The following is a 9,540-nucleotide window of genomic DNA, read 5'->3' on the forward strand; positions in this document are numbered from 1 at the left end:
GCTGGAGCTGCAACTGGAGCCCACTCCCAACCAAACCAGACATCAATCCCAAGGCCTGGCTCAGCGGCCCCTCCCCCCCACCGCCCCCCCCCATCCCACACGAGGCAGGCAGTGTAGCTTCCCTTTGCCAAGACACCCCCCCTCAGCCCGGCCCCAGCGCCCCTCTCCAAAGACAGGGGCCTTTCTCTGCCACGTTCCTGAAGGCTTTTCCACTTAACAGGGCCTTGAAATCCATTTGCCGCAGACTGTGAACTTCCTCTCTCTGCTCCTGCCCGCTGGCCTTCTAGGCTGAGCCTCCCCCCTTCCCTCGCTACCCCCACTCCCACCCCCACACTGGCGTCTGCCAGCCCATGGCCCAGCAGCTGTCACCCTGATCTCCCCCTTCTCAAGCCTGGCGGGGCGGGGGGGGGGGCGGGCAAGCCAGGGGCACCTGGAGGAGGTCCGCAGGGGCCCAGGAAGCAGCAGGAACCCAAATTTAGAGAATGGCTGAGCACCGACTCCCTCGACATCAAGGGGTGCCTCCCGTTCGCCCAGCCCTCGAGGGAAAGAGGCCATCTCTTGCAAGACTCAAGGCCACCAGGCACTCCTCCCCAGATCACGCTCCTCCCCAGATCATGGCTCTCACCCAGGCCACGTTGCTGGCAGAGAGGCAAAGCTTGGGAGGCAAGCTGGTCTGGGTTCTAGTCCTGCCTCCGTGCAAAAATCCATGAGCCTGGGGAGACGGAACGCCCTCCTTGGGCCGCTGATACCCTCACAGTCTCCTCCGCCAGGCCACCCCTGCCAGCCTCTTGTTTCCTGAGTGAAACTTTGCCCTCTGCTTCCCCAGACGTGGCCCATACCACGCCTTAAGTCCTAGATGCCAACACACTACTATTGTGTCGCCATAACTGCCTTCTTGACTCCACGAGGCCCTGGGAAGCAGCAGAAAGCTACCATCCCCTGAATGCCTAGTGGTCATCTCTCCACAGTCCAGGCCAAGGGATCTGAGGCTCACAAACAAGACCAACTCAAGTCCCAAAGCCAGGAAATGGGTCAGAAATGGAGCAGCTGGGACTAGAACTGGTGCCCATAGGGGATGCCGGCACTGCAGGCGGCAGCTTTACCTGCTATGCCACAGTGCTAGCCCCAAGACCCACACCCGCTCTGGGTCCTTTCCTTGCCCTCTTCGTCATGCCTGTGCCTGCACACAGGCTCCTTGTCGTGGAAGGAGGATCGGTTGAGCCATCCTTGCTCTGTGGTAGCAAGTCACAGAGCTCCAGATCTTGGTCAGGCTTGTGGCCCACTCTGACCTGAGGCTCTGTCTCAACTCTGTTTCCCTCACATGTATATGTATTATTCATTTATCAATCAAAGCCTAAGTGAGGGACAAAAGTATGCTCCAATGACACAACACTTGGAAGCCAGAGGGAGTGCCTTGTGGGCTTCAGGTCCCCCAACCCATCTGAGCACCTACTATATGCTAGACACTCTGGTGAACCATGTCTTGTTTAAATACAAGAACTTTGAGGCTAGCAATTATCTTGGTCTGTTCATTGCTTGAGAGAGTGAGACACAGCCAAGAGGAGCCAACTTACTGAGGATCACACAATGAGAAAGGAGCATAGGGTGCCCCCCCCCATTCCTACACCTCAGCCTAGCCTGTCCCTAAGCCTGGGGCGGGTTGTGTGTGTGTGTGTGTGTGGGGGGGGGGTGATGTCTGCAAGAAGAAGGCAGCCTGCAATCCTCAGCCACAATTTGCAACTCACCCTTGTATGGGCTCAGCGGGACGTGGTGGCGGGGGGGGGGGGGGGAGTGCCTGTCTCTCTCCCCATCTGTCTTTCTCATCCTTCCCCACTCTGGTTCTTAGCCATGAATGTGTGGGAAACCTGGACTGAATTACCACCCATTACCCAACCTGCCTCATTCCAAATCCTTGGCATTAATGCGATCAATGGAGGGGAAGCAGGCCCCCTTCGGCCGCCTGTCTGGCCCGCCCTGCACTGGCTTCCCAGTGCTGCTAAAGCCCTGTGTCCCAACCTCCCCCGCCCCCGCTCCCTGCTGCCTTGTTGCACACGCACTGGCCCCACACACCATTCACACGTGTGCCTGTGGAAACCGAGCAGCTCCTCGACCCACAGAGGAGGCTCTCCCTGAAACTCAGTTGAATGAGGACACTGTCGGGCACACTCTGGACTGCTGAGAAGCAAGGATCGAGGCAGAGAGGTATATTGCACAAGTCCAGATTACAGCTGACGGTGGCCTAGGCTAGACTGGTGACCACCAAAAGAAGAGCTAGTGAGTCACTTGAAATATACCAGCTGGGGGGGGGGCTGGCTCTGTGGCACGGCGGGTTAAAGCCCTGGCCTGCAGTGCCAATATCCCATATGGGTGCCGGTTCGAGTCCCGGCTGCTCCTCTTCCCATCCAGCTCTCTGCTATGGTCTGGGAAAGCAGTAGAAGATGGCCCAAGTCCTTGGGCCCCTGCATCCAGGTGGGAGACCCAGAAGAAGCTCCAGGCTCCTGGCTTCAGATCAGCGCAGCTCCAGCCATTGCGGCCATCTGGGGAGTGAACCAGCGGATGGAAGACCTCTCTCTCTGTCTCTCCCTCTCTCTCTAACTCTTTCAAATAACTAAAATAAATCTTAAAAAAAGAAATATACCAGCTGGACATCAAGGGACACGTCTGGCTGTTCCCAATAACCTCCACTTTGATTTCTCTGCCACCAAATTAAGGCATTAGACACACGCACACGGACTTTGGGGACAATAGCAAAGATAGGGATACAACTTGTGGTGAGTCCTTGCCACACACACTTGTATTTAGACTCATAGGGCTGGCTTCATGCGGTCAGCTACAGAGAAAAGGTGACAGCATCTGAGACTCTCAATCCCAGCCTTTACAGGGGCTGCCTGCAAAAAAAAAAATCAAAGAAGGAACAGTCAGTGAAATAAGAGGAAAATCAGGAAGTGGGAGAATGTGGCTCCATGAGGAAGTAGCAAACTACAGCAAATGCTTCTGAGAGGTCCCTCAAGACAAGACAGACAGATATTACTGGGTTTGGCCTCTGGGTTTGGTACCTGGTTGTCTCTGACAACAGCAATCTCACTGTGGGTAGAAGCCCATTCGGGAAGCTAGAAGTGAGAATGGGCTGTGAGGAAGCAGAGGCATCCGGAGTGGAAATCTTTTGCAAGTGGTCTCACTGGGCAGGGAAGCAGAGAGATGGAGGAGGACATGGATAAAGCAAAAGGGGCAGGGCCAATAGATTGAACTTGTGAGGGCAGAACCTTGTTAGAGTGAGGGAAGAAGATGGGAGAACGGGGGTGGGGTCAAAGGCGGGAACCATCGAAATAAGAATTTCAAATGGACGGAGCTAATACTCAACCGTGATGGCAAGGTCAAGGGTACGGCCATGGAAACGGGGGTCTGAGATGGGGTGGAAGACTAGATTCTTGGAGGAGAAAAGCCAGGGTAGTGGATCTGTGTTGACAAAGTTGCCCGAGGCGGCCAAAAGATGACAGCCTCCTGGAGGGGTGGGACTTGAGGCAGCCTCGGGAGAAGCCATCGTTTCAGAAGGAGGGAGGAAGCCAGATGGTCTGGCAGCAGCCACAGGAAGCCGGAGGACAACATCCCCACCCCTCTGCCCAGAGGTACATGGGTGCAGGAGAAAAATGCAGTCCCGCCCCAAAGAGGGTAGCTGGAGCCTTGTACCCTCAGAGCATAGGAATGAAGGAGGTGGTCATAAGAGGTGGAGGAGGTGGGGAAGGGAGAGCAGTTGCTGACAAGGAACCAGACCAGAGGTGCAGGAGACAGAGTGGATAAGTTTCAGGAGCTTGGATGGCGTCCTAAGGAAGGACAGTGCGGTGCGAAGTAGGGACTAGAGGAATAAACAGGGACGTGCATCCCCGTGGGCTACAGAAGGATATCTTCAAGAAATTTGCTCGCAGGTCAAGCCAGGAGCCCTGGAGAGGTGGAGAGACCAAAGAGGAGCTAGGACCTGTGACCAGGGGAATCGCTGTAGGCCTCCCGTACAACCTGCAGGGGGCAGTGTCTCTGCTGAGGGAGAAGAGATGGAACCCAAACAAGCAAAATACATGACTAACCAGCAACCATGAAAACATACATACCCTCAGATGCACATTTGTATGCAGAGACCCTACACGCACATACACATACACACACGCGTGCAACATGAACACATGAGCCAAATCATAGCACATGTGCAAACCTGTACAGATTCAGGTATGCACGTTTTTGCAAGTATCCCCACCCCCGAAATGCACACACCATGCACACAGGCCCAACACACCACTATGCCAACCTTATCCCATACCATCAAGGACACGCACGCACACGCAGAGGCAACCCACACTGGGTTTTCTTAAGTCTTGCCAAGCCACAGACAGCAGAAAATCAAGCTGAAGTTGAACAATCCAACCCAGGGAAGGGGGAGGAGACGAAGGGGCGTGAGAATGAGGTGTGTGTTGGGGCAGTCAGGCAGTGAGGAGCAAGGGAGCCAAGTGCCGAGGGAAAAAAAAAACTAGACCGTTTGAAAAAGGGAAAGCCTTCAGACAGAGCAGGAATGCAGGCTGTAATTAGAATCGCTTCAACCGTCTCTAGATTCGGAGAGGATAGGCAAACTGGTTGCACATGCAGCATGGCGATCCCCAGCCCAGATAACGTTGACAAGGCGTGTGCATGTGCGCTGTGTGTGCGCACACGCAGAGGAGTATGCGAGGGCTTGGAAAATGCACTTGACCTCATGGCAGTGGGCCCTAGGGAAGCCAATGGGAGGTGCCCCCCACCACCACCACTTGCCTCTGCAGCCACCTGCCTTCAGGCTTGGCCCCTCCCCTGATGCAAGGCCAACACCACAAACATGCAAAGAAGCCCAGAGTGGGTAGGACTTGCCCAAGACCACAGAGCTAAGGGGTGACGGAGTGGCAGGAGGTGACAGTATCCATGAGTTCTCAAGTGTCACAGGTCAGCCACATCCATTCCCTCCTGTTATTCTCTGCAGCCTAAGGGAGCTGGGGGTGGGGGCGAGGAGGGGAGGTGGGGCTTCGAATCCTGCCCTGGGAAGAACTCTGCAGGGTGCCTGCAAGAGGAGATGGGCTGCCAGGGCTGGCATCGTATGTCTCTGGCTCCCCTGGCCCGGGGGGAAAAGCTTCACACATTGGCCTGTTCAGTGTGTTGTAGGCACCAGGCGCTGAAGTTGGCCCTGGAAGAGAGGACTAGGCAACCAGGCAGGACCCAGCCAGCCCCAAACATCATCTGTCTACTCCCTCAGGGGCTCCCTTCCTTTCTTCCCACCTTTCTCCTCAGGCTTTCTGGGAGGGCCCGAGAGCCAGCTGCTCTCGGCACTAAAAATAACGCAGCTTGCTGCGGGTGTGAAGGCGCCCCTCTTGATTCGGAGGGTTCCAGAGGCCTGGCATGTGGTTTTTGGTGTCTGTGGCCCCTCCAGAGTTGAGAGATCAGATTTAACTTTTCAAGTGCCGGCTTAGTTCCGGCTAAGTTCCAGCCGAAAGCTCAGGAGCCCCGTGCAGGGCGCTCTTAGTGCTTCAGCGTTCAAGCCGCTCCACTGTAGAGAGTCACACCATGGGGAGCTTGCACACTGGTGCCCAGAGAACAGCAACAGCAACGAGGAAGAGGAGGAGGGCCAGGATGAAGATGGGGAGGAGGAGGGGGGCGGCGGGGGGAGGAGGCTTCACACCTATTGAACATTTCCAGACGCTCTGCTAAGGCTTTGTGTATTAACTCACTACTCCGCCTAACGACATTTTGAGGTAGGGACTATTATCCCCATTTTACGGGCAAGCATACTGAGGCACAGACAGCTTCAGTAAATGACCCAAAGTTACACAGCCAGGAAGTGGGAAAATGGGGATGTGTTTTATCCCTTTAATTACAGATTCCTTCAGGGAGAGGAAAATTCTGATAATGAGTAGAGTCACAAACAGTTAATACTTATTCATCTTGACATGCAGGGCACTGTGTGGCTTTCTCAAAACCGACTTTCCACAAGCAGCCCTGGGAGATAGCTGCAAGAACATTGTTCTTTAAGATTTATTTATTTACTGGAAAGGCAGAAGGACAGTGAGACAGAGAGAGAGAGACTAATCTTCCATCTACTGATTCACTCCCCAAATGGCTGCAACAGCCAGGACTGAGCCAGGCTGAAGCCAGGAGCCAGGAGCTTCTTCCAGGTCTCCCATGCTGGTGCAGGTACCCAAGCACTTGGCCCATCCTATTCTGCTTTCCCAGGCACATTAGCAGGGAGCTGGATTGGATGTAGGACAGCTGGGACTCGAACCAGCACTCATAAAGGGTCTCAGTGTCATAGGCAGCAGCTTACCCGTTGCGCCACAATGCTGGTCCCTCTTTTCTGAGGTTTATTGGTCAAATAGAAAGAGCCATCCAGGCCTTCTTGGTCTCGTCCTGTCCCTGTGCTTGCCTTGCACTTGGCACTAGAGGTACCAGGACCCAGGGACTCCCAGCTTTTCAGGGGCCTATGAAAACATTTGCGCCCCAAGAAAAAAGAAAATTTATTGGCTCTAAAATATGAAAAGAAAACAGCCGAATGGGACTTAATAAATGTTCGCTTATATGTCTACAAAACGTAATATAATATCAGCCTCATTAATTGTTAAATTTAGTATTCCTAAAAATTTCATTACATTTGAAAACAATTTGTTGGTTCGATTTGCTCACTTTGCAGGAATTCCCAAGTATGCAGGATGATTGCACAGAAATCGCAGCCAATTGGGAACGAAACAAGTTACTCATAGGCAAATCATTCCGAAAAGCGGAATTATAAAAATCCTTTGAAATATTTTATAGCAAAAATTACATTTCATATGGGATGTGGGCGCACTTTCATACATTGGGCATGCTGTGGGGTAAGGCTTTTTAAAAGGGAGTGTGCCTAGGGGCCTGAGGAGGCGTGGCAGGGGGAGCAAGGTAGAGATGAGAGCCCCTGGGGGAGGTGCACTGTTTGGGGGCACAGTGTTCCTGGGCCAGTGTGGGCACTCGCTCTGAAAACAAAGGCAGCCCCAGCCCGGCCACGTGCGTGTAGGCGCCGGCAGAGGGATCCTCTGTGAGCAGCACTTTCGCTGCCCTGGGCTCTTATCAAAGACCCTTTCCAGAAAGAGGCCTGCCTGCGTGCCTTTCATAATTAGGAAGAGAAATAAACATGATCCGCTGCAAAGCGAGAAGCAAACAGCCACGTGTAAACGGTGCCTGTTAGGTTGTCAATGCCACGGCCTGGGACATTGTCCACTGGGCTGCTCAGCACATCCCAGCCTCCCACCCCCCGCCAGAGGCAAAGGAGGTATTTCTCTCCCAATTTAGGGCCTGGTGTAAATTGGGGGTCCCTGGAGGACCTGTCAGTTTCTGCCTCTCTGATCCCCTAGATGGCAGAAGGCTCTGCTTCTGGCAGGTTGCCGATGGCCGGTTGCAAGGCCGGGAGTACGAAGCACACAGGGCCACCACTTATTTCTACGTGACCTGAGAGCAGGGCGCCCTCCCCCTCCGGCCCCCCGCCTCGCTGAGCCTCCTGGGCCACACGGGGGCTGGGAAGGGGGTGGGGCAAGTCACAAGGTTAGTGTGAGGATGCATTGAGATAATGAATGTCAAGTGGAAAGAACCGGCCTCGGTGGTGCACAGAAAAAGTCAGGACTGGCGGTGCGTGTGCTCTCAATTGTTGAGAGTCCGTGACTCCGCCCTCCTAGCCCAAGATGCCTGCCTGCTGTGCGGGATCTCTGCTACCCCAGCTCTCTGCCCAACACACGCCAGCAGTTCGCCCTGATCAAACCTCTCCCTTGTCAAAGCTGCATGCCCAGGGATCACGCTCTGGGAGCAAAGAGGACTCACTCCCGCCCTAGTCTCCAAGTCCCTGCTCTTGCTAGTTCTTTCCTAGTTTCTGCTCTCTCCTTGCCTCCTCCTTGGTGAAGGAACCCGGGGAGGAGACAGCTCTAGCCAGAGTTCTGTGCCCTACTTACTGCCAAGGCCAACGCAGGGATGAATGAGCCCATGCCAGGGGCTAGTGGCATTGGTGCCGGCTCATAAGGGATAGAGCAGCATCAGGGTGAATCAATCCACCATCTGCAGCTAGGCCATCCACTCTCCAGACCAAACACCTTGCTACCAACTCAGGAGATGTTTGGCCCAGTCCTATGAATGCCATCCCTCCTTGGCTCCCATCCTCACTCCCTCATCTCTCTCTGAGCCCCCATGCCACTAGCCCCACCCCGAGTTGTCACACTTTGTGGGCCCTTCTTGGCAGCTCTTATCTCCATGGGCCAGTATCTCTGGGTTCTCACGAATGTGTCCTTTAGATGGCCTCAAGGTCAGGGTCTGCATGGTTTCATCTCTGGATCCCTGGCACCCTGCTCAGGGCCCATCACAGGGTGCACCTGCTGGATAAATGGGACTCGGTGTGAATGGAGGGAGGAGAAGAGACTCTGTCCTCTGGAGTTGGTCTCGCCAACTCTGAGCACCAGGCCTTCAAAGCTCTGAGCTCAAACCCCTAACCAATTTTGACCATGTCACCTTAGGCAAGCCACTTCCCTGCCCTGTGAGCCTCTCTGTTGTCACCCAAAATCTGAGGCCCCCAATCCCTTTGCAGGCTCCTGAAAAAGATGCTGTGGAGAACAGATGATCTGTGGTTGAAAAGTGCTCAGACAAGGTGAACCGATACTCGGGGCACCGTGCATCGGTCCTGGGAATTCCTCGGAGTCCATTGTCTCAAGGAGACCACAAACTCCCTGATGAGAACATGCAAATGGGCCCACTACACACACCAACACCCTGCTCCCATTGCCGTGGAAACTCGATTTGCATATTCATCACATAACAACACAGGTTTGTACTGTGGGGTTCAGTTTACCACATCCAGAGTGGTTGCCCGTGCCCTTTCATACCTTTAGTCTCTGCTTCCAACCCATCTGCCAGGCTACGCAAGCCCTGTTAGAGAGTTAGTAATATGGGAGACAGCACTGTGGCATAGTCGGTAAAAGCCACCGCCTGCGGTGCCAGCATCCCATATGGGCGCTGGTTCGAGTCCCGGCTGCTCCACTTCCCACCCAGCTCCCTGCTAATATGCCTGGGACCCGGATGAAGCTCATGACTCCTGGCTTTGGCCATTTGGGGATGGAACCAGTGCATGGAAGATTCTCTCTCCCTCTCTCTCTGTAACACTGACTTTCAAATAAACAAATAAATTATAAAAAAAGAAAAAAGAAAAAATGAGAGAATATGGCAAATGGACAGTTTGACCACAAGCCCGTGAGTTGAATCATTTTGCTCTACTACCTCCCAGACAAGAGATGGAGCCCCTGAGAGGAGAAGTTGCCCTCAGGGAGACACTAATTCTACTACTCAACTTCAGGAACCAAAGGGTAAACCAAGATCTAACAATGGCCCCGGAGAAGCATGCAAGGGGAGGGACAAGGAAGGAGGGGATCTGCAGCAGGGGAGGAGGAGTGGGCCGGGGGACTTGAAGCCAAAGTTCTGCCGGCAGGAAAAGAAATACCTGCTGTGTTCTGGAAGGTGCCAGGGGTCCCA

This window comes from Oryctolagus cuniculus, chromosome X (genome assembly GCF_051225735.1).
Source record: "Oryctolagus cuniculus isolate XC-2025 breed Fujian yellow rabbit chromosome X, ASM5122573v1, whole genome shotgun sequence".
In the NCBI taxonomy this organism is placed as follows: domain Eukaryota; kingdom Metazoa; phylum Chordata; class Mammalia; order Lagomorpha; family Leporidae; genus Oryctolagus; species Oryctolagus cuniculus.